Source organism: Protopterus annectens, chromosome 3.part0 (genome assembly GCF_019279795.1).
Source record: "Protopterus annectens isolate FY-2018-M chromosome 3.part0, PAN1.0, whole genome shotgun sequence".
NCBI lineage: Eukaryota > Metazoa > Chordata > Ceratodontiformes > Protopteridae > Protopterus > Protopterus annectens.
The window spans coordinates 669047100-669073529 of NC_056731.1; the positions used below are offsets into that span (position 1 = coordinate 669047100).

The 26430-nt window shown below is 44.1% G+C and overlaps 1 protein-coding gene across 1 annotated transcript in view; it reads left to right on the forward strand.

Annotated features, from left to right (window-relative positions):
* The window catches only part of FRRS1L (ferric chelate reductase 1 like), a 323816-nt gene that overhangs the window by 127579 nt on the left and 169807 nt on the right, over nucleotides 1-26430 (forward strand). The gene's annotated exons all lie outside the window — the stretch shown is intronic.

A 26430-nucleotide genomic window follows, 5' to 3' on the forward strand; every position in this document is an offset into this window, starting at 1 on the left:
TCTACTAAGCCAATGAAATTGCTACCAAATAATTATAAAGTATCGTTATTTGCTTATATTTATGATTACTTGTCATTTAAGGTTTTGAAAAGATGTGTAATTTTCTATTAAAATTAAATGCATACAGTTTCACTTATTTTAGTCAAATGCCATTAAATTAGACTTTTTAGTCAGATTGTGTTTATCAATTGTGTTGGTCGTTGATTGTGGAGAGTGTTGAACATCTAAATCACATAGCAATGCAGGTAAGGAAATATGCCATTGCCTACACTGTTTTGAATCATGTGAATGATATATGGAAATTTTGAGGGTCTATGTAGGATATTACAGTAAAATGTGATAGTAGGAATGAAAATTGTATTACAACAAGACTGAGAAAGAGAGCAGGTAGGGAGGTTTCCTTTTATCTACACTGTTGTGCAATCATGGAGTTGGTATGTATAGAAATTGAAGAGTGTAAGGGACTTAGTTCCAGAAAAAAAAGAAAAAATGGTCTACGTTTTCTTTTTTGTTTTAATTAAACAGGAATCCATTGACATTTTTTCCTTCATAACAGCCATAACTTTTAAATTAAAGTTTCACACCATGGTAAATATTTATTGTCTCATTTGGGGTTTGTATGAAAAAATACTAAAACATGTTTTTTTTTTTTAAAGTGACAACTGGTTGGAAATTTAGTATTACAATTACAATTCTAACTTAGCAGCTCATAAACTTCTCTCCTACTACTAATCCAACACACCTGAATGCAAAGAGTGAGATGAAATTAAAAAAAATAGTAAGTCAAATATAACTGTCATCAGGTGTGAAAAAGAAACTGCATCCTTGTAGACAGTGTAGCCTTTGAAATTTTCTTTTCATTTCTTTAAAAAAATTGTTTAACCATTGTATATTTTCATGAAATGTAATCCTCTATACAAAATGTCCTTTTCATTTCCATTGATGACTTGCAAAATTATGCGGATACTACGCACAAATTAAATGAAGGCTCTGCTCTTGAACATATAATCTGAAGTAGGCAGACTTCATTTATCTGCAACCTGTGGGTATCGGATCTGACATCGGATCTGAGCCGGCAGTTCAAAAGCTTTAGGATCCGAGCTCCTAGCTCCTCCCTTTACCCATAACCCCCTGCCAAGCCCTGACTGACCTCAGATTTTCGTTTGCCGCGTTCGAGTAGCCAACGGATTTCACGAGCTCCTAGTAGCAAGTATTTCTCTTCAATTTTTTGACAGGAAAATTTCTTTTTCTTTAAAAAAAAAAAAAAATTTAGTTAAGAGTGTGTGTTTAGGCTTTTTCTCCTCCTTTTAGTTTAATTTTTCTTGGGTTTTGCGTAGCTTTGAGTCTGTTTGTGTGTGTTAGTGTAGGCCTGCTAGGGTGTAGTCATGGCAGAAGCACCTAAGGCGATATTTTTGAAATGTACCGAGTGTGGCCACAAGCTTTCTCCAGCTGATGGCCACACTCGGTCATCTGGGGTTGAACACCTGTCATCTGGTTGTACCATATGTGCAGGGTTCAACCCCGGGCTTTAAGGGAGCGGAGGTCGAAGTTGGTTCTGGCGGGACTTATCCCTCCTGAATCGGCTTCGGCCTCTGCCCCTGCTAGTCAGCAGCCCTCCCCGGGTGCTGCGGTCTCCCTTTCCCCGGCAGGGACTCAACCTCCCACCAAGAAGCCAGAGGATAGGGAGACCAGGAGAGAGAAAGAAAGGCACAAGGAGAGGCACCACAAACGACGGGCCGATACCTCTGTCTCGGCCCCTCCGTCTAAGCGGGCCTCTCCTGTGGCTTCTAGCTCTCCTCATTCTCATCTCCATTCTCCCCGGTTCTTTCCTGGACCCGAGGAGATGGAGACTGGTCCTACTTCAAGGTCACCGAGGCGGCATTCTAGGTCCGCCTCAGTGGCCTCATCGAGGTCCACCTTCTCTATGTCTGAAGCGGATATGGACCGGATGATGAAGCATTTCATCCAGGCCCAGATGCAGATGGGAGTGCTCCTGGCCCCCCCCCATCCGGGGGGGGGCTTCGACCCCATGTTTTGTCCCCATAGCTCCTTCTCCGACCTGACTCCCGGGTTCGGAGCTGTCGGAGCTGGGCAGAGTTGGATCCAGGGGTGGTTCGGATCCGATTGGTCGGCGCACCTCGGATCCGATCCATCCCTTGAGTGCTTCGGGTACTTCGGACCCGACCTCTCGGAGCCAGGGGTCGAGCCTCGGATCCGAGGGAGCTGGTGTGTTTTCGGCTCCATCTAGGTCAGAGCGCACCTGTCTCTCGGATCCGACAGTCTCAGCGCCGGCTCTGATCCATGCGTTGGATCCGAGTGGGGGTCGGCTCTCGGGACTTAGAGAGGTTGGCTCCCTCTCGGCCTTCAACATGGTGGAAAGGGCGCTGTTGAGGACTTCCGGACCCCCGGTCCCTGCCGCGGCTCCACCCCGCATTCCATCGCAGCTGGGCCAGGCTCCCATCAGCCGGTCCCAGGGACAGCCCGCCTCGATGTCCCAAGTAGTTCCCTTGGAACATCTGGGTGCTGGCGAGGACTCCTCGGACAGTCCCCCTGAGGAAGTGCCTCGCAAGCGCAAGTGTAAGAGGAGGCACGTGGACTCCCCTGAGTCCATCACTGAAGACACAAACTTGGATGAAGGGGAGGGCTCCCCAAGATCACCCCCAGAGGATGTCTCATTTGGAGACATTATGGAAATGTTAAGGATCGGGGGGGTGGTCTGCCCCCAGGGCCTCCTCAGATGAGTCTGTGTTCTTGGAGGCATTTGAGGCGGGCCCATCTACCTCTTGGGTGTCCCCTCCTGCCGATCCTCTGGTGGACCTTATTGCCACCAGAGCGTGGAAGGACCCGGACACCGTTGAGCCTGTTCCCAAGCGCCCGGATCGTATCCTTAGTCTCCCTACAGACCGCACTCATTGGAGTAAGGGACCCCCAGTAGATGCCATGATGATGGCTGCAGCCACAAAGAGGGAGTTAGCTCAGGAGAGTCCCTCTATGCATCCCCCGAGCAAAGAGTCCCTCTCGATGGATCGCATTGGGAAGCGAGTCTTTAGTTCAGCAACCTTCTCTTTGAGAGCGCTGAACTACATGGCACATGTCATCAGGATGCAACGAGATCTGATTAAAGAGTACACTGCATCCCTCCCAGAGTCCATGTCGGCGGAGGACAGACAAGTGTACTCCACCCATATGGCCACTCTCAGAGCGGTTTCAAATACTTCTATGCAGCTACTTTCTCACGCAACTGAGGCAGCCGCTAGAGCTAGCGGAGTGGGCCTCGTCATGAGGTGTCAGGCCTGGCTCTGCCACTGTGACTTCACAGAGCCCTTCAAAGCAATATTCGCGAATGCCCCCTTCGATGGTTCTGACCTTTTTGGCAAAACATTTCGCAAAATGCTGGTCCAGAGCGAAAAGGATGGGAAGACGCTGTCTGCCATCGGAGTCCGCTTCTCAGCTCCCCAGAGGTCCTTCTCGAAGAACCAAAAGGGACAGAAGAAGATGTGGTTCCCGAAATCGCAGCAATCCCAACCTGCTCCGGACAACCAGTCCTTCCGTGGCAGAGGAGGACAGGGGGGTCGCCGTCCTAGAGGCAGAGGGGCTCCTAGGAACTTTGGGTCCAGAGAACCTTTCTCTGACAGACCCACGCAGCAACCCTGAGGGGTTGCCCGGCCGCCCATCTCTGGAGGCGGTCGGGGGCGGTTTTCGAAGCACCTGACAACATGGGAGTCAATCACGTTAGACCGTTGGGTGCTTTGGGTGATATCCAGAGGCTATTCAATCCCCTTTCATGGAATTCCCAGATTCCAAAGCCTCCCCAATGTACCACCCGATCAAAGGGAGGCAGCAGCTATCGAGATCATGCAGCTGCTAACAAAAAAAGCCATCCAGCGCGTCCCCCGAGATCAGACCGGGTCAGGGTTTTACTCCAGGTTCTTCTTGGAGCCAAAGAAGATGGGGGACTTAAGACCGATTCTAGACCTGTCACAACTGAACCTGTCTGTAACCAAGCAAAAATTCCGGATGGTCACCTTACAATCTATCCTCCCCCTTTTGCGGGAGAATGACTGGATGTGCTCCATAGACCTCAAGGACGCGTACTACCACATTCTCATGGACAGGTGGTCCAGGAGGTTCCTTCGCTTCTGGCTGGGAGCCAGTCACTACCAGTTCAGGGTCCTTCCCTTTGGTCTCACCTCTGCCCCCAGGGTGTTTACCAAAGTACTAGCAGTGGTAGCGGCCCACCTGAGACTCCAGGGAATTAGGTGTTTCCATACCTGGATGACTGGCTCCTCACAGCGTCATCAAGGCATCTGCTGTGCTCAGCCAGGGACTATTTCCTTCACATAGCCCCTCGACTGGGCATCACCATAAACAAAGAGAAGTCTTCACTGAATCCCACACAGCTTATAGACTTTATAGGAGGAAGATTGGACACAAGAAAAATGCGGGCATTCCTCACCCAGGATCGACTGTCCAACCTAAGGTGTCATGTCGCGGCCATCTTACGACCTGCTCCGATGGCAGCTTCGGTCCTGAGGGCCCTAGGTTCAATGGCGGCAGCCATTCTGCTTCTTCTTCATGCTCGACTTCACATGCGGATTCTTCAATGGACCCTCCAGGTGCAATGGTCCCCGCTCTACTTCCCTCTCAGCAGCCCGATAGCTATCAGCAAAGCATGCAGGAGCTCCCTTTTTTGGTGGCTCCAGTCAACGGAACTCCTAACAGGGAGACCTTTCTGTGCTGCTTTCCCCCTAGCCATGGTGACCACGGACGCTTCTCGCCTTGGGTGGGGGGGACATTCAGCGGGCAAAATTGTCCAAGGCACGTGGAACAGTTCAGAGACCTCACTGCATATAAATGTCCTGGAGATGAGGGCGGTGCTATTAGCATTGCAAGCACTACACAGCCTTCTCCCTGCAGGGACTATTGCTATCCAGACGGACAACATGTCAGTAGTCTGGTACAACAAACAGGGGGGAACCAGGTCCTATCCCCTTTGTCGAGAGGCCATGAGAGTCTGGGAATGGGCAATCTCCACCAATCACTTTCTTGTGGCAACACACATTCCAGGAAGGTCCAACATCCTAGCGGATAAGCTCAGTCGCACCATTCTTTCCCCTCACGAGTGGTCTCTCAACACTCTAGTAGTGAAGCAGATTTTTGCCGCCTGGGGGCAACCCTGTTGCGATCTTTTTGCTTCTCCCTGAAACGCCAAATGTGACAGTTTCTTCGCTCTATTTCCCCCATTCGGGGAATCCCCAAGAGACACCCTGGTGCATGCTTGGCCTCCCGGTCTCCTTTACGCTTACCCTCCACTGCCTCTAATGCAGAAACTTTTGCAGAAAGCCAACAGCTTGGGGAGCAAAATGATTCTCATTGCCCCGTTCTGGCCTCGTCAACCTTGGTTCTCTTTTGTGTGGTCTCACAGAGTGAATCCTCCCTGGATTCTAGATCCGATCCCGGATCTCATCTCCCATCCTCAAGGGCTTCCAATTCCGAACCTTCACACCCTGAAATTGACAGCCTGGCTGGTCCAGTTCCATCCCTGATAAGGACTCCCGGTATCTCGTCACCAGTGAAAGCCATCTTAGTGGCGGCCCATAAACCTTCCACTAGGAAGGTTTATCGAAGCAAATGGAAGAGGTTTTCTATTTGGGCAGAACATAATAACCTTGACCCCTTTTCTGCACCACTTTCGGCAGTACTGGACTTCTTGACAGACCTTTTTCAGCAAGGAGCAAGCTCTTCCACGGTAAAGGTACAGATGGCAGCTATTTCCCATTACCATGTGGGTCTTGACTCAACACCTCTCATGGCAGCAAAAATTTGCAAAACCTTTCTCAAAGGTGCATTTCTCTTGAGGCCTCCGGTTAAGGAAGCTATACCACCTTGGGATTTATCTCTAGTTCTGCAGGCCCTAACCGCTCCCCCCTTTGAGCCTGCAGCCTCTGTGGATTTAAAATACCTTTCCTGGAAAACTGCCTTCTTAGTAGCCATTACATCAGCTAGAATAGTTTCTGAACTCCAGGCTCTATGCGTCAAACCACCGTATCTTTCCTTTTTTCCGGATAGGGTTTTCCTCAGGACCAACCCTTCCTTTCTACCGAAGATTTCTTCAGAATCCAATATCAACCAATCGATTAATTTGCAAATTTTTTTACCCAACTATAAAAACAAAGGAGAATATAAATTACATTCTTTAGATGTTCACAGGCAGCTGTGCTTCTATATTCACAGAACAGCTGGTCATAGGAAATCCGATCAACTGTTCGTCTCCTTTGCAGAATTCGCACTGGGTAAGGCAGTCTCTAAGGTTACCCTGTCGAAGTGGATTTCTAACTGTATCTTGCAGGCTTATGACACCTCAGGAAGGTCAGCTCCTCAGAGAATTACAGCGCATTCTACCAGGGCAGTGTCTACATCTGCTGCTTTTAAATCTAGAGTGCCATTAGATGATATCTGTGCAACAGCCACTTGGACCTCATCTCATACTTTCATCTCGCATTATAAAGTGGATGTTGTTTCCAGAGGGAGAGCATCCTTTGGCTCTGCGGTGCTCCAGAACATCCTTCCATAACGGCCTCCCAAGGTTTAGGTAGCTGGGGACGCTGTCCCACAGGTTGCAGACAAATGAAGTCTGCCTACTTCAGATTAAGAAGTTATGTACTCACCATAACGTTCCATCTGAGTAGCTGACTTCATTTGGATGCAACTATCCCCCCCTCCATCCCCTTGACCTTCTTGGCAATATTAGTCCTTGTTTCCCAGGAATCTTTTATACTAGTATTTACAGGGCAAACTCAATCTGAGGTCAGTCAGGGTTTGGCAAGGGGTTATGGGTAAAGGGAGGAGCTAGGAGCTCGGATCCTAAAGCTTTTGAACTGCCGGCTCGGATCCGATGTCGGATCCGATACCCACAGGTTGCATCCAAATGAAGTCACCTACTCAGATGGAACGTTATGGTGAGTACATAACTTCTTATTTCTTCATCATTACTGAGTGATACAACCAGAGAAGATAACATTCAGTTTTACTCTGGATGTCAGTAATGCACACTCCAACTTAATATGTATTGACTAGAAAGTATAATGCCTTATCAAAGAATGAATAAATGATTATTTATTTACTTTGTCTTCATCACTATGGAAGTGTCACATTTACATACTCAGTAAGGTTCCAGTTCTCTAGACATTCACCCACAGATGAACTAGAATAGATTTCTTTATGTCTCCTGGATATAATTTGTAGTACATTACATCTGGTAATCAGTCTACTACAGCTCCGTTACCTATCAGCATGGCCCAAATTCACCTTCAGTTTGAGTATCATAGGTTCATATTAGGCTGTTGGACAGTGTGATTAAGTGCTGCCATCCCACTGATGTCCCAGTAAGTGCTACCATTTATTGCAAACAATTTCACAAGTTGCACCCCTTATCTATGAGGCCTAGAGGGCCCAGACCTTGGAAGAATTTACAGTTACTTGTTCAATCATCTAGGTTGTGTTTGAAGTGGCTCAAGGAGATACTTGTCTAAATATAAAGTGAATGTCTGTTGCAAAGGACAGAAATTCTTTGAGAGAATTATGCATCCCGCTAACAGGTTCTGTTTTTGTTAAGGCTGAAGTTTAGCTCTTCTGAGCAGGTATTCATGTTGTTTAATTGCAAATGTGTAGTAAGTCACACTGGACTGGATTATCTGATGCCTAATAGGCAAGAGAGAGATTACTCAAGAGTCTGCATGAAACTGAGAAGGGAGATGGTGCTTTCAGGTGGTCTGCAGAGCACAAGGGCACAATGCAGTTGATCTTCTTTGTGGATTATAACTGAGTTTTTTCAAGTTGAGTCCAATGTCAGGACACATACACATCAGAACATGCATCGTATTCTATCATGTGTTTGATAAGGGGGATGCAGTGAGCGGTAATACCTTCTTTTGACTTAGACAGCAAATATACCCTCGCTGATCAAGTGCACTAGATAGAAAGGCTTCCTGACAGCAATGGATTTGTGGTGGTCAAAGGAGAATTCAATGTCTTCAGAAGTGCCAAGGTCCCAAATGACTGTGCTAGTTTTAAAGAACTTATTAGAAGAGGTATGTTTGCTGTAGGCATTTACCAGTTTTTGTTTGTCTTTCGGCTTTTCCCGGTAAGGGGTCGCCACAGCGGAACTCTTGTCTGCTAATGATTGGCAGTAGATTTTTTTACGAAACGCCAAGGTACCAGCTCGATTCCCAACCTTCAATGAAGGCACGCCTGTTTACGCATGCATGTCTTTCGAACGCTACCCAACCGCGGGGAGGACATGCAGACTCCACACAGAAGGCACTCCCAAGCCAAGCCAAGAATCGAATGGGAGAACCTCTTGCTGTGAGGTAACAACTGTAGGCATTTACCAGTATGTCATAAAAATATAATAGGGAGATATTAAAACAAAAGAAATCTCTTAGGTCAACTATGTAAGGGATATATGTGTAGGCAAGCATCACACTAGTATTAGGAATTCAAATAGTAGGTTAGGAGATGAAAGAAAAAAATACTTTAAGTACTCAACAGGCCAAACGAGATACCCATAAGAGCAGTCATCCATGTACTTCCTTAACTGAATAAACTACTTGAAACTTCAACACTGCATTTTTATTCCTCCCACAGGGAGGGTATCAGAGAGAGTCTCCTAGATCTGCTAGCTAACTGGACTAATCCTTTGTACTCTGTTTCTTGCTACTGTTGTCACCTTCTATCACAGGAGTGATTTCAGTCCTGACTCGAGCTTTCTGGATTACCGCTGTTGACTTAATTAAGTTTCCCTTGATACTTCTTCCCATGTATCATTTCAGGTAGGAGGATCTTTTCATTCCATTGGCAGGTAGAAGGTTAGTTCAATGTTAGGCGTAAGGGAATTAGGCAGGAATGAGGTCAGTGCCTATCATGAGTCCCTCACAAAGTAGCAAGTGTAAGTTAAGCATTGTTTCATCCTCCCTTGCATATGAGCAAGGCGTTCTCTTCTTTAAATGACTATTCAGAAACAATATTGCATTATCTAGTGTCTAAGTGACAAATATGTTTCTATAATGTAGATATTCCAGTAAGAAGTTTCTGATGCATGCAATTTAGCAGAGAGCAGCACTGGATGGCAACAAAGAATGGATAACATCGTAGCTGTGCTGAATCAAAGAAGTGTACAGGCTAGTTTGCTGCATCCAGGAATGTTATGGTCAGATTACTAGTTTATTGTCCCACAGTGGAGGACTTGTGGTTTGAATCGACATTGCCAAAAGTTAGCGTGTGCAATGAGAAGATGAGAATGTCTTTGCTTTTGCTAGTGGACTGATACAAAAGGTAGATGGCTGGAATGACACAACCAGACTTACTTATGGGATGAAGTAGAATGATGTGCTAGTGTGGGCCAATCGTTGTCTGTCTAATGTACAGTTGAGTAGAAGAGCCCTTCTACTGTTAGGACTGAGTAATTTAATGGCTCTGAGTGGTTGTAGGCAAGTATGGCTTCAATGACAGTAGCATGAAAACAAGTAACAGCAGGCAGACATTTACAGAAGTGCATCTGGAGGAGTGAACATTGGCTCTAGGTGATGGTCACTGTTTATGTGACACCCCAACCCTATGTACAAAATGCAAAAAAGGGGGTTAACGCATTAATAAGCCTTTTAGAGTTCATTGGCTAGAATTTGCTAATTAACCTCTGGTGCTGTAGCAGGATTTCAGCAGCCACAGTATTTTTAGATGCTAAACTATAGGTTCATCTTGTAGCATCATCAGCCATTAAAGATCATGTGGTGTTTTATTTAAGTTCAAATTTATTTAAGTGCTTCACAAAGCTGTATTACAAATTAACAAAGAGATAGCTATACAAATAAATCAAACCACAGGCAACTAGTTGGCAAATACTATGTCATATAGGTAAGCTTTGAGAGTTTCAGTCATGTGTTGGGATTATAGCTGTCAAACTCTTAGAGCAAGAAATTCAGACAAAAGCCTAAAATAATGAGGGGAAAAAGACTTAAAAATAGGGGCAGATTTAAATATTGCTCTTATAAACTTAGAAAGTTCCAAGAATAACAGGTCATGTGTTAGCATGCATTTTCTGAAAGATATGAAGTCTGAAACTCAAATGCATGCCATTATTTTGTCACTTCAATCCTCCATGATTTGCCAGAAAACCACATATTTTATGAGGAAAGATGAAAAATATGAGGCAATAATTTGGACATTCTACAAAAATCTGGATAGTTGAGTGGTATGGTTGGGATCGAGTTAAAGCTAGTCAGGCAAGAGATTCAAAATACATTTTTTTTGTTAAATGTTGCACTGAAAGCTTACCAATTTTTAAGAATAAGTGTGATGTGCAAAGCTGCAGTAACTACAGAGGGATTAAATTGATCAGTCACAGCATGAAGTTATGGGAAAGAGTAGTGGAAGCTAGGTTAAGAAGGGAGGTGATGATTAGTGATCAGCAGTATGGTTTCATGCCGGAAAAGAGCACTACAGATGCAATGTTTGCTCTGAGAGTGTTGATGGAGAAGTGCAGAGAAGGTCAGTAAGAGTTGCATTGTGTTTTTGTAGACTTAGAGAAAGCATATGACAGGGTGCCTAGAGAGGAGTTGTGGTATTGTATGAAGAAGTCGGGAGTGCCAGAGAAGTATGTAAGAGTGGTACAGGATATGTACGAGGGTAGTGTGACAGTGGTGAGGTCTGCGGTGGGAGTGACGGATGCGTTTAAGGTGGAGGTGGGATTACATCAAGGATCAGCTCTGAGCCCTTTCTTATTTGTAATGGTGATGGACAGGTTGACAGACGAGATCAGACAGGTGTCCCTGTGGACTATGATGTTTGCAGATGATATTGTGATCTGTAGTGAGAGTAGGGAACAGGTGGAGGAGACCCTGGAGAGATGGAGATATGCTCTAGAGAGAAGAGGAATGAAGGTCAGCGGGACTAAGACAGAATATATGTGTGTGAATGAGAGGGAGGATAGAGGAATGATGAGGATGCAAGGAGTAGAGGTGGCGAAGGTGGATGAGTTTAAATACTTGAGATCAATAGTTCAGAGTAATTGTGAGTGTGGAAGAGAGGTGAAGAAGAGAGTACAGGCAGGATGGAGTGGGTGGAGAAGAGTGTCAGGAGTGATTTGTGACAGACAAGTACCAGTAAGAGTGAAAGGGAAGGTCTACAAAAGGGTAGTGAGACCAGCTATGTTATATGGACTGGAGACAGTGGCACTGACAAAAAGGCAGGAGTTAGAGGTGGATGTGACAGAGTTAAAGATGTTAAGATTTTCACTGGGTGTGATGAGGGTGGACAGGATTAGGAATAAGTATATTAGAAGGTCAGCCCAGGTTGGAAGGTTTGGAGACAAAGTCAGAGAGGCAAGATTACGTTGGTTTGGACATGTGCTGAGGAGGGATGCTGAGAATATTGGGAAAAATATGCTAAGGCTGAAGCTACCAGGTAACAGGAAAAGAGGAAGGCCTAAGATAAGGTTTATGGATGTGGTGAGAGAGGACATGCAGGTGGTTCGTGTGACAGAGCAAGATGCAGAGGAGAGGAAGAAATGGAAACAGATGATCCGTTGTGGCGACCCCTAACGATAACAGCCGAAAGAAGATGATGATGATGATTTTTGTAAAGTTTTTTTTTGTCCTTTAAGCTTTTCAGTGAGCCATCCCCATTAAAAAGCCTCAACAAAATATTGAGCCTAGGAGTATGATATGGCTTTTCTGTGACACAGTGGAGATGGAAGATTAAGTACAAATCTTCGAACAACAAACATATTTATGCTTTACCAGTATACGTTCATGGGTGTAGGAGTTAAAATATGCTATCCTGGAGCTTTTGTCCCTGGGCCTCCGCTGAAAAGGTTACCTGTGCTCAGTTGGACTTTCCTGGTAAACAGATGTCAGTCAAGCAATAAATAAATAAATAACTAAATAAACAAACAAATAAATAATAAAATAAATAAATAATAAATAAATGAATATTAACAGCATTTTGAACAGATTTATTAGGTCATTAAGGTTGGCATCCTACTCTGTTTTCATAAGTATTGTATCATTTATTGTATCAGTTTCCACTGTTTCCATTGTTTAAGTCAAGGATGACTTTTGACTTTGTTTGATTTTATTCTTCTTTTAAGGATCACAAAGTCACAATATGAGCTAATTACAGAAAGCATAATGAATGGCAGGTAGTAAAGAGATCCAAGCAGTTTGTCAAGGTAATATATAAGATACTGCCAGCCCTTGCTGAATTTCACACTGTTTATGTGAAAATATTTCGATTCACATTGATATTCAGGCATTTTTATTTCTTAAGTAATTTAGCCAGTTATTGTTTGCGTAGTTATATTTGCATTGATTACTACATCATGGAGTTTTATTCGGGAAGACTTCATGCTCTGCAAGAGGAAAATTATGTGTACAGTCAGCTTCTAGCTTTTAGGTGCCATTTTGAAAAGGCTGAAACTTCACCACCTGTCCCACCTATCCCTACATATCTACTTTGAAAGGTGATATACCCTAATGTGTGTAATATACATTTTATGTCTTTGGGCCATGTTTTATTAATGGTCCAGGTATAACATCTTCAGCAGAGTAAAGTTTTAAAGTCACCCATGTTTGGCTGAGACTTCTGGAATTGAGCAAAGCCACCTTCATCTTTGATTTTTTTTTTTTAGCTTTTTTTTATTTCTTTTTCTCTTGGAAATTGAAAACGTTTAAAAAAGCTACTGTGGGGTTGGGAAACTTACTGATTAGCACATATTATCCATAGGGAGAGAGGAGAAGCCCATCAGAGCAGATCATAATTGCTGGTTCCACATCTCAGTCCTGGGATCCTGGAACTGAATCCCCTATGTATAACACAATGGACTGGATTCACGAACAGCCAATTTCCATGCAGGAACAGTATAGCCACTCCTGCATGCAATATGACCACTGTGCGATCCAGGATAGGGCCATTTTCACATGCATGAGTGGCCCTATACTGTTCCTGCATGGAATTTCGTTCAGTATGCAAATCACCTCATTTGCTGGGGAAAACCATGCAAATGAGGTGATTTTGTGTTCCAGCAAGCTGAACAGATTCCCTGTAGGAACAGTCTCAATGCAAAAATGTATTCATCTAGTAGCCGAATACATTTTTGCATCTGAGAAAATGGAGGCATGACAACTAGTGAAAAGCATGTATTATGTTGAACAGACATGCCAATGCCAAATATAAGGCCATTGGCATTAAAAGCAGCTTAAATTTTTTAAAAATAAAACTTTTATTTTTTTTTGGCCGATCTCGGCCGTTTACGCTAAGGGCAGTGGCACACAAACACGAGGGTGCTGAAAAAAAAAATAAAATAAAAAAATAAACAAGACAAAGGAGCACTGGTTGCTAAGGGGAAAGGGTGTGCTTAAAAATTGTAACTATGGACCTGCACATCACAGATTTCTAACTACTGGCAGCCTACACCTAACTGTGCAGGAGCAGGAATAGGGAACCATGTATGCAGTGCAAGAGGATGACTTCAGTAGGGGGTGTGTCATGCTTGGTGTAAACTTATTGGAGCCCTGCCCATGTTTGTTCTTAGCTAAACACAGCTAAGGAAGGGGCTGTGTCTGACATTGTTGAGCACTGTTTCCCCTGCTTAAACAGGTGTGTGCATTGCACACTGGGTTTTAAACAAACAAAAAAAAAAAAACAGGAAATAGCAGCTCTGTTCACATCTGAGCACTGGGTATGCATGGTGCACCTCGGGGCTTAAACAGGAAGGCAGTGGGAAGGGAAAACAGCAGTAGGAAGGCAATCAAGGAAAACTAGCATAGCTGGCAGGTGAAATGTATCAGAATCAGCCAATTACACAGGCAGCAGCCCAGCCCAACACACTACTATAAACTTTGCAAACACCTTTCACTCTGTTTTTTCTCACAAACTCTACACCACTGGTGTACACAGACGGGGAAATTTTACCTGACAAAACTAACAAAATATTAGGGGTTGCTGTTACTCTCATACATTAGTATGTTCAAGAGGCTGAGTGTGGTGAGGATGTGAATGCTGATGACCATCCCACAGTGAGGAGGAGGAGAAGAGTGTACAGACCCAAGGTAACCTACCAGGGGCTACATAAGCTGGAGATAGTGGAGCGCTATAGGGTGAACAGGGACATTCTACAGCAAATTGTTGAGCTGTGCCGGCCCCGCCTCACACATAGAACCAACAGAGGGGAACCCACCCCAGTGGATACCAAGGTTTGTGTAGGCTTAAGAATAATAGCCACAGGTATCTTCCAAAGGGTAACTGGGGATATCATGGGGATCTCACAGGCATCAGCATCCAGGGAACTTCACCAGTTCCTGGATGGCATGTCAGCACATGCTGGTGTACACATATATTTCCTCAACACTCATGAGGCGTTGACCAGCAATATGCATCTCTTCCACCAAATAGGAGAATATCCTAAGGTAGTGAGTGCTATAGACTGCACACGCATACACATCAAAGCACCACCTGGCGAGTGGGGTAGGGTCTACATAAACTGCAAGGTCTTCCCTCCATCAACTGCCAGGTCATGTGCAATGCCCAGGGCATTATCTTGAATGTATGTGCTGGCAACCCTGGAATCTATCATGACTCTTACATCTGGCATATGACACAGCTTTCCCAGTCATTTGCCAGTGGGTACATCCCATATGACCACCTAGTGGGGGATGCTGGCTATGCACTGGAGCAGTGGCTGATGACACCACTCAGAAATGCACACGCACCTGAACAAGAACTCCATAATGAGACACACGCACAAACCAGAATCATAATAGAGAGTGTGTTTGAAATGCTGAAGTCACGGTTCCGCTGCCTGGACATATCCAGTGGAGCCTTTCAGTACTCTCCAGCTACATGTACACAGATGTTCATAGTATGTGCCATGCTACACAATATGATCCTGAGGAAACAGCTGCAGCAGGAACAGCATGGGGCAAGGCCACACAGCCCTCCACTATTGCCAAGGCCATCACAGGCACAGAGGGACTTGGAGGAGGAACTACCTGACCCTGCCCATGTAGGCAGAAGGAGGCATGCCCAGTATGCCCAGGCCTTGGCAAAGAGGCAACGCATAGTACATACACTGACATAGTAGGGACCCAGGGAATGACACCTCTCTCTGACTCACACATACAGTAAAAGGGATGCCAAACATGACACTACCTGTGCTTTACCATGTATAGGGAGTGTACTATGTGCATCCAACATATTCAACCCTCCAACACCGTCCTCAATACTGGCCCAGCTACAAGGTAAGTCACTCTTCCTATCAATTACTGAATGGAGTAGTATGTTCTGATAGTTGTATTTATGGTATGGACGTGAGCATGCGAGGAAATTGGGTGGATGAATGGGATGGCAGCAGATAGTGGACACCTATATGGGCAGCATGAAATCCATAACAAATACTGGTGTGAACATACTAGGCAGTACTAGACAAGGTGACAAATCCCACTGCTCCACATGTAGTGGCCCAAATGTGTGTCCATAGGACACACGCATATACATGTCAGTGAGGCTCACATACCCACCACCAGTCTCAACCAGCAGGACAGGTGTAGAGGACCATGAAAAAAGGCTGGGCTAAGGCCTGCAATTGATGGCAATGGTAAACAGCCCCCCTCCAGACCTACACAGACTGACTGCAACAGGTCAGGCAGTTGTATGTTTGTTCAGAAGGGTAAGAAGCCTGAAACTGAAATGTTGGTCAATAAAACCTAAGATCTGTACTCTATTCATATGCCTCCAGTCTGCATGATAGGTCAGAATACAAATGAAATGGAAGCCAACAGAGTACCTGAAATACTAGTACAGTCATAGCAAATGTTTACAGTTGTCAGGTGTGCCCCCCCCCCCCCACAATCCTATGTAGAAATGCAGTAACATGTAAGTGTGAGGAGTAATATCAGTGGAGTACAGATTACCTGAGCTGGGCCAATATGTAGGGGTCTGTGTGCTAGGTTGTTGTGTGTTTAATATTGTCTGGAAGTGGTCAGCATGTAGGCATGGAGGGTTGTGTCTCGGTGGCTTATGGGTAGTACTGTGGTTGACAAGGCCATGTTCTGACAACTGCAGTGCCAACCACAATGCTTCTTAGCAATACCCATGTCAGCAGTCATCCATACTCACTGTTCAGATGTCAATATATGTCACCGTCTAAAAGATGGACATGACATGAATTTGGGTCCATACATACACACAGTACACAGGTGTAAGTACCATAGACAGAGTGCATAAAATGTAACTGTCAACTGCACACAACTTTGGAATTGTACAGACAGGTTAGCAGCACATTAGTTGCCCATGTAGTATGGAATACTGATGTAGTCTGGCCAATCACTGGCAGACCACAAAAGCACAGTTATGAAGTAATGAGAGAGTGCTTATGTCCCTGCACAAGGGTATATCTGTGAGTCAGCTGCAAGTAGCTTCCATATCATGCATAGGTTCATAGGTAGGTACTAGGCTATTGGCCCTCGGGCTTTTACAAGCCTAGCCATATGCATTCCCTGTCTATCGGCACTTACAGAAATGTATTTTCCTGCACCCCTGTTAAGCAGAGCCACCGAAGTGATCCCCGGGGTGAATTTCCTATTTCCCATCCAATCACCAAGATTTTTCTTAAAGAGGTGCTCTGCTTGACATGAATGGTAATCTGTTCCAGAGTATGGGAAGTCTCTGGGACAGGAACCTAGCCCTCCAGCAAGTGTTGTTTATTGGGGTGACAAGGTTTAGGTCCCTGGAGTGTGTGACTCGGATGGATTGGGATTTCTTTAAATGGAGAAGGTCCAACATTTGTGGGTTTGACATGGCCTTGTATGTTAGGCAGAGATCACCTCTGAGTAGGCGATATGAAACAGAGCAGAGCTGGAGTTTTTTGAGGTGGTCTGCATAGGCCAGTGATCCTCTTTCTGAGGTATTTCTGTGGCATTTCCAGATGTTGCAAATGCTTTGTAAAGTACAAACCAAACAGGGCATTATATTCTATAATAGTTCTAATGAGGGATGGGTAGAGGGGGACAATGACCTCCTTCTTTCTAGATGAGAAGCGTTTTGTAATTAGGTGGGCCACGTAGAAAGATTTTCTGACTACTGTGGTGATGTGTTTATCAAAGGAGAGACCACTGTCCACCTGTGTCCCAAGGTCTCTTATCACACTTTTGGTGTTAAGTGGGCTACCACCTATGTGGTAGTTTAAGGGCACTTGTTTTTTTCAGAAGGGGATGAGTATGCATTTTTTGGCATTGAGCTTGAGGCCATGGCTCTGACACCAGGCATCTACATCAGTGAGACCCTTTTGTAGAATGTCCACATCCTTTGGGGATTCGATAATGGCTCCCAGCTTGCAGTTGTCTGCGAACTTTGTTAACCATAGACCTTCAATGTTGGCTTGAACTTCAGAGAAGTAGATGCCAAATAAGAGTGGACCTAGGACAGAGCCCTGTGGTACTCCACTTGTCACAGGTCTAGTACTGGATTTGGAGTCAGCTGCTTTGACTATGTGGGTTCTTTCAGTGAGACAGTTTGCAACCCATCTAGTGACATAGAGATTAATGCCCAGTTTAGTGAGTCAATCTAAGATTCTGGAGTGGGGGATGGTGTTGAAGGCCTTGGCGAGTTCCATATAGGCTTTGTGAGCCACTTTACCCTCATCCACGGCTCTGGTGACTGTTTCAAAGAAGTCAGTCAGATCTAGGAGACATGATCTACCTTTCACGAACTGAAACTGTGTGGTGTCCAGAGACTGGAGGTTTCCAATGAGTTCCATGATAATACTTTCCATAGCCTTTCAGACCAGACTCGTCAGACTGATGGGGCGGTAGTTACCAGGGTCAGTGGAGGATCTCCTCCTTATGTAGTGGAATAACCGTAGCTGTGCACCATTACTTGGGCATAAAGCCTGAGGAGAGGCTAAGATTGAACATGGTACATAGGTGGTGTGCCAGTTCATTTTGTAGTTCATGTAGGACACAGCCTGGGATGCTGTCTGGTCCCATGGATGCTGTATTCTTGGCTTTAGCTAGTGAAGATTTCACCTGTGCAGCCATGATTACCGGGACTTGGCATTCTTCCAGTATTGAGATGGGCTGTTTGGGGGGTAACAGGGAGGTGAAATTGGCACTGAACCTATTGCCAGAATGTTGGCAATATCAGTTGAATCAGTACATTTGGTGCTATTGAGCTGTAACTCAGAACAAATCTGAGTGTTGCCATTAAGGATCTTGACATAACTGTAGAATGCCTTGTGGTTGTCTTTAGAATCTGTGGCAATTTTTTTCTCGGAACTAGCTTTGGAGGATTTTATGAGGGATCTCAGCTTCTTACTGATGCTGACCAGGGAATTTTTCCAGTCCTAGGTTTTTACTCTTTTTTGCAGGAGTTTCTTTCTTCTGTTGTATACTTTGTTTATGACCACCAGATTGGCTTCCTTTTTTTGGAAGAATTCATCTTGGTTCTATTTGGGATGGCACGGTCCATGCACAAATGTATGTGTTCATGCAATGCATTAGTGAAAGATTCTGCATACTCGCTGTCACATTCCTTGCACATGGGTTTTGTGAAGTTTGCCACTTCAGTCTTAAGAAGCTTGAAATTGGTCTTGGAGAAATTTTTTAAGGAGGTTACCTTGGTGGAGAGTGGAGACAGGATGTGGATGTCTAGGGTGATTAGCTTATAGTCAGATCTGACCATTGAGGAGCTAACCCGTGGAGTGGAGCATCTGTCTCCCATGTTGGTAATGATCAGGTCAGGACATTTGTGCCCCTGGTGGGGGTATGGATAAGCTGGTTCAAGGCATTGTCATTTATGAATTACAAAAAACATTGAGCAATTGTAGTTTTCCCAGTCAGTGGTGGGGTAGTTGAAGTCACCAAGTATTATGGTGTTTGGTTTTACCTGAATGCTTTCCAATATGTTGAGAAAAGTGGAGTAGCAATCTTGGGGCATAGTGGGAAATCTGTAGCAAGCTACAACTTGGATTGCAGTCTTACCTAGTGTTAGTTGCACTTGGAGAATTTCAGATGCATTATGTTGGGCAACAAGCCAGGAGATGTGGATAGTCTTAATGAATATGGGCACACCTCCGCCTTTAGTGTTCCAGTCCTGATTGGGTGGTCAAAAGGTGTGGTATGAGTTGTATCCTGGTATAGTCGGGGTGCTCTCTGAAGCCTTGAACAAGGTTTCGGTCACTGCACAGATATCGATGTTCTTCATTTTAAGGAGCGCTTTGAGTTGGTGCATTTTGTGGTTGAGACTTCTAGCATTGAGTAGCATTACCCTCAGGTTTAGCTTGCTTGGACTTGCTACTGTAGCAGTTTTGTCATTTGAACTTTGTGTAAGAAAGGAACAATAGGAGTGGCAAGGGCCTTGGCCAGTAACCTGAATCCCAGAGGTGACAGACAAGTGCAGGCTATCTCTTGCAAAGCATTGTGGCTTGTCGATCATGTCATCCCCAGGCAGACAGATACTGGATCCCCTTAAAACAACACCAGAAACTTAGCCAAGTGTTAAAGTCTTATACTTACTAGCCTTATACTGTGGTATCATTCTGGGTGAGGGCAGGATGCTACTCAGGGCCAGGGTCTTGCCTGACTGGGCTACCAGATCTGAGAGCTCCTCCATGTCTCATTTCATGTTGTCCAGGGAGGTGCATCCCAGGTCATTCACACCAACATGGACGATGACAGTCATAATCATACCTGTTGTGGAGTGACCTGAGTGCGTGCATTATGTGGCAAATCCTAGCACCCGACAAGCAGCTGACTGTAATCTTCTCTTTATTCAGCCTGGTGAGTGGGACATTAGTGTGCCTGACTATAGAGTCACCTATGACTAGTGTGTTGGGTACTTTTTTTTGCCTTATGGGCTGTTGCTGGGTGGCACACTGGTGTACTGGGCTTTGTGTTGCTTTGGTTGTGTTGGTGGGTGGTGGTTGTTTGTGTATCTGATTTGGGGGTCTCTGTTTCTTGTTTATATTTACATTGAGAACCTCTGCATATATAGGTGCGTGTTTGGCATTGCTATGTGTGGGTATTGGTGGTAAAGGTTTTGAAGGGCTATGTGTTGAGTGTGGTGTTGTGCGGGTGTTGACCTTTTCCTCTTGACTGACTAGTTCAGTCTTGGTTGGGGAGAGCTTGGCTTCCAGCTTGGCTATATAAGTGCATCTCTCGCAGGTTGTAGGGTTGGGTGGTAGGAGGAGAGGGTTGTCTGTGTACATGAGGCAATTGCTACATTGTCCCAAGATGCCCAGATTCACCAGGTGGACAGGAGAAAACACTGGGAGCTGACCCTTGGACATGCCTTGATATGAGCTTATTTAATTTAAGTACTAGAACTGTTTTCCTGCTTACTAGGAAAGGATGGTTGAGTGCTACAGCAATTTAAGGATGATATAGTGCTTACAAGTAACTCTGAGCTATTTCTGGGTACAGAGACAAGTCAGAGTGCTGATACTTGAGAGATTGACTAGATCTTAGGGAAAATTTGAAGAGCAGACCTTCTGGCTCCAGTAACAGATTTAACTGTGGCTAAGCAGCGTTGCTCGAAGAGCAAACCAGCACAAACTCATAAGTTCATAGGTTTATAGGTTGGTAGTAGGCTATCGGCCCTAGGGCCTATACAAGCCTAGCCATAACAATTCCCTGGCTATTTCTTCCCACACTATTTACTTCCCTGGACCCCTGTCTAGCAAGGTGACTGATGTGATCCCTGGGGTGAATTTCCTTTCTCCCATCCAATCATCAAGGTTCCTGCTTGACATGTATGGGCAGTCTATTCCAGAGTCTGGGGAGTCTCTGGGTAAGGAACCTATCCCTCCAGCATGTTTTGTTCATTGTGATGACAAGGATTAGATCCCTGGAGCATGTGGCTCTGAGGGATTGGGATTTCTTTAAGTGTAGCATGTCCAACAGTATAGCTGGAGTTTTTTAAGGCGGTCAGCATAGGGCATCTGCTTTAGGTCTGTGATTCTTTTAGTGAGGTATTTCTGCGGCCTTTCCAGTTGTTGCAGATATCTTGAGAGGTACATACCAAATGGGGCATTGTATTCTGTAATGGGTCTAATGAGGGATGACTACAGTTGGATAATGACTTCCTTTTTTCTGGATGAAAAGCCCTTAGTGATGAGTTGTGCCACATGGAAGGATTTCCTGACTGTTGTGGCGATGTGGTTATTGAAGGTGAGACCACTGTCCACCTGTGTCCCTAAGTCTCTTATCACACTTTCAGTGTTTAGTGTACTGCCACCTATGTGGTAATTCCCGGGTACATGTTTTTTCCCAAAGGGGATAACTATATATTTCTTGGCATTGAGCTTGAGCCCATGGCTCTGACACCAAGCATCTGTTTCTGTAAGGCCCTTTTGTAGAGTATCAACATCATTTGGGGATTCAGTAATGGCTCCCAGTTTGCAGTCATCTGCGAACTTTGTTAGCCAGAGTACCTTAGTGTTGGCTTGTACTTCAGAGAAGTAGAAATCAAACAAGAGAGGTCCCAGGACTGAACCCTGAGGTACTCCACTTGTCACTTGTCTGGAGCTGGATTTGGAGTCAGCTACTTTTACAGTGTGGGTTTTGTCAGTAAGCCAGTTGGCAACCCATCGAGTGATGTAGGAATTAATGCCCAGCTTAGTAAGTTTATCTATGATTCCAGAGTGGGGGATGGTGTCAAAGGCCTTGGCGAGGTCCAGATAGGCTATGTAGACTGCCTTACCCTCGTCCACGGCTCTAGAAACTGATTCGAAGAAGTCAATCAGGTTCAGGCAACAAGATCGGCCCTTCACGAATCCGTGCAGCAAAACTGGAGGTCGAAACCACTCCCCTAGTTCAGAGCTTACCACTGCCACTGATAGGCTGCAATACTACTGGACTATACTGGTTTAAAGAAAAGGTGGGAAACAAGGAGGCAGATAGAATTTTTGTAGTAGTTTTTTTTATCAGAAATAGGGATAACAGGATCCATTGCAGAGTGGGCTTTGCTACGTTTTCATATTGAGGACCCATATGTCCCAATGTCACATTATAAGCCCAACAGTTGTCAAACACCGTAGAGGTTGTTGTAGACAATCCACAGCCATAAATGTATATATAGGCAACCATTATAATACTCAGAGACCTCTCTCCACCCACAGATCATACACAAACATGCTTGGCTCTTTCTTTCTTCTTTTCTTTCTTTCCCTCTGTCTGTTTGTCTCTCTCTCTCTCCCTCTCTGCTAGATATGGAAAAATGCACCTGTATTGCATAGGCAGCAGCTTGACTTTGGTAGGTAATGCTCATTATCAGCTGATGACCTGTGCACACATTGGAGTCCTCCACTTGCTAATTGCATGTCGAACAGCTGTGGTATCATTCCTATAGCCAATTGCATGGAAATACACTCTTATAAGTAAGCACTGCAAGTTGGTGTTGGCCCTTCTCCTTCACTGTGAGCAGGACTTCATGAGGGTGTGTGACAAACAGCATCACAGAGGGTAGTTAGAAATACCTCTTACAACAAACACTGTGGAGACAGGCCAACAAACTGTAGGGGGGTGTTCCAGACATGGGGACAGAATGTAAGTATTGCTGTTCTACATTTGAAGTAATGTTGGTTTAACAGGGTTTGTGTGGATATGGCTGTTCTGCATGATTTAAAGTCTGGCATGACAATGGTATGTGGTTGAGAAAACTCTCACATGTAGGGCTATCTGCAGACTGGCCAGAGTTTGGAGTCTTAGATTTGGTGTGTTACTCACATGTTTTCTATTTTTATAAATGCAGTAGCATACTCTGATGATTGTAGTCAGTAAATAGTAGCATCCATGCGTGTTACTGACTTCATATCCCTCAGAAGAGATATGTCACAACAAACCCTGTTACACCAGCAAGGTTCTCAGTTTATAACTGCAATGTCAATACTGGCCCTGTGTTTGTGCTTTTGTCTCCCAAGTCTGTCACCCTTTGTTCATATGTCATGCAATAAGAGGTGGATATGTGCAGTATATCATTATTTACTGACATAAGTCCTGATATCAAGGCAATGATATATCAGACTGGCAGACATGTAATGTATAGGAGGCCTAATATTTGAGGACAAAACCTGGACATTCTGTTGTAGTCTGTACAGTAGTGAGGTCTGTGCAGTTATGTTGATTGTTGACAGAATGTCTGTATTATGTAGCAGTGTATTGTGATCATGTTATTTGGCCTGTGTACCGACTGGGGTAGATGTCAGTGTTCTTGGTCCTGTTCTATCTGACAGTACATGCTGCTCCAGTTTCTGATACCCTATTAGCCTATATGTTTGTAGGGCCAGACTGAGACATGTCCCATACCACAGTCAGGCATCAGACTACACTGTGAATTGGGCCAGTATATGTCGGGTTAGTGTGTGAGTGGCAAACATGATGATGACTTTTGTTCACACAGTCCATATACTGTACTATTATTTAGGTTTGCCATTATGTGACTCTGACTGTGTTGAGATTGGTTGTGGGTATGCACTTTCACACTGATGTCTGTTACTCTGTGCTGTTACACACCTGTAGTGCCTGCTATATTTGCAATTACATGTGTATTCCCCCATAGGTAATTTGGGTTAGCGTTGTGGCAGTCTGTCTGTAGTAGAGACAGTGCTTGGTGTCATGCCTAGCAGCTCAGTGTATTTACCCTAGTGTGATGTTATGTCCAGATATTTCTCAGATGTACTGTTGCCTGGCCACCATACGTGTTGTATATTTCTGACAAAGCAGTGGGCTGCTGTGAAGATGTATGTCACTAACTAGTGGGAAGTATGTGGCTTGGGACCTCTGCTCCTCCAGTTAATATGTGTTAGGACAGACAGGAGGGTGTGACTGCATCAACTTTGTGAGCTTATCTAGTCCAGTATTTGTGATATATCCCCATTTTCATGGCTTTAAACATCCCCTTTGTCAGGCTTGTTCCACATTTCTTGCACTAAGGAGTTCTGTGTATACCTCCTGACTGACCAGATTGTTTCAGATTGTCCATGTTTATTGCTCATATTGCTTCTGTATTCCATAGGATCATTACTGTGATTTTTGTGGTAATTCACTATGATGATTTTATGATGTCTGTCAGTAACTGATGGCATACATGTCAGTTTCAGAAGAGCCTTCCTTCACAACATGTATGCAAGTGTGCAAGTGCAACATGTATGTTGACACAACCCCTGTCACTGTAGCAACATTCTATTTATAACTGCAAAACATACATTGCATTCCCTTGAGAGTTACGGTGCTGAGGCATGACTCCACTACATGTCATGGGCATATGCTATATATGTGTGTGTGTATATATATATATATATATATATATATATATATATATATATATATATATATATATATGTATGCATATAGACAGAAAGAAAGAGAGGGAGATAGAAATATATACATATATATATATATATATATATATATAGATGGATAGATATAGATTTGTGTATGAATATATATATATATATATATATATATATATATATATATATATATATATATATATATATATATATCCTTTTATGTGTAAACATGAGTGCTGTATATACCTTCTCAGATGTATCCCACCATATTAATCTATGTGTATATTTACATATAAGAACATGACTGATTCAACACTATTTTCACTTACAAGTACTAAACAATTGTAGTAGTCAAAGCAGTTGTTCACCACTATTCAGTATGTGTACTGAATGATATATTTGAAAAAACAATAGACATTCTCACAGCTCAGATGGCGTAGTGGTTAACTGCTGTCACTATAGTGTAAAGGGTCCTGAGTTCAAGACCTGCATGGGCTGTTTATTTTGTTGCTGGGCAGAATAAGGGCTGATGGAGACAGGGTGATTAAGGCACTTTAAAGCGGCTTTAAGTGAGTTTACATGGGCTGCTTGATGGCAAGCGCTGCTAACGTATGGTCAAACAAATACGTGCTTACACTGTGTAGGCTTCGCTTACCAGTGTGCAAATCTGCTTAGCGTTTACATTTAAGCAATGCTTACACCTGCTAAACATAGTTCAGCCCTGGTAACCAGTGATCACATGCCAGTCTGATCAAATAGCAGGGTAATGACATCTTTAATAATTGTATTTAATTCCATGTACATAATATGCTTCTATGTGGTGTCATTACAGTAGCAAGGGGTGGGAGTATACTGTATGGGACACATGAGTATAAATGGGTAGCACCACAATCTTTTCTCTTTGTATGTGTTTCATACTTGGGTAGTATCCCAGGTTATATGCAGTCACACTTTCATGTATTGTATCATTACGTTACTAATTTTAACAGTGCTTTTCCAAGTAAGAGTAGATTGCAGATTGTAGTACTGGAACCATACACCCCTGCATGCAAAGCTGGACTCTGAGTACTGACTATTGTGTTTTGGTGTTTGACCTGTATGTTTTTATGCATCTTCTTTTGCATATTGATCTGATATGTTGATATTAACTGAAGACTACTCTGTTTTTAGGACATGCCATTGAGGACTGCTGCCATGTAGTAATGGCATACCTATCAGTTTCAGATGTCTATCTGTCAAAACATTCATCCTAATGCATAACCTGTTGGCTAGCTACTTTCTGTCTGTCCTCTGTACAGATGTGCAGATGTCAGCTACTCATTTTGGCTGCTTACAGGCAGTCTCTGATTGACTGACACTTACATGTCTGCTCAGCTGTCTTATGAATGCCACATCTAGGAAACCCCTCTCTGTATGCACCACATGCTATGGATACATCAACCAGACTACCACAGTCAACAGAACATGTTTGGGTACAGGTCCCTAACGTAGACCCTAACCATGTTATGCAATATATTTTGCATACATGTTAATTGGAGCACCTCACTGGCCCTCTTCAGGAGAAAACCAGATGAGTGGATGTTGAATTTAACTGTCACCCTGGGATTACTCAAGTGGCATCAGTTGATAGATGTCCTGATAACAAATGTCAGGTGGCATGATACCAGTGTACTCACATGCCCTACTTTTTTCATCTCTCTATGGGCATTAGCCTGGTACATACACACCTAAGAACACCTGCACCTATGGACCTCAGTACTTACAAACGTGTATGTGTGCATTACTGAGTATAACAGTGTTTGTGTGTTTGTAAATATGTAGTTGAAAATACTCTGAGGGCCTTCTCACCCATTACACCTTCCATTGCTATACTTAGAAAAGGCTGTTGCTGTAATTCACATTAAATGTACATTGTGACACTCTTCACCCTATGGGCTACCTGGAGCTTTCAGTGCCAGTATAACACTGTTCTACAAATGGGTAGCTAGGCGTGGGTTACCCTCTGAGTCCTTACAAATGTGAGTATGTGTGTGTGTGTGTGTGTGTGTGTGTGTGTGTATATATGTATGTGTGCAATTGTATGAGAGTGT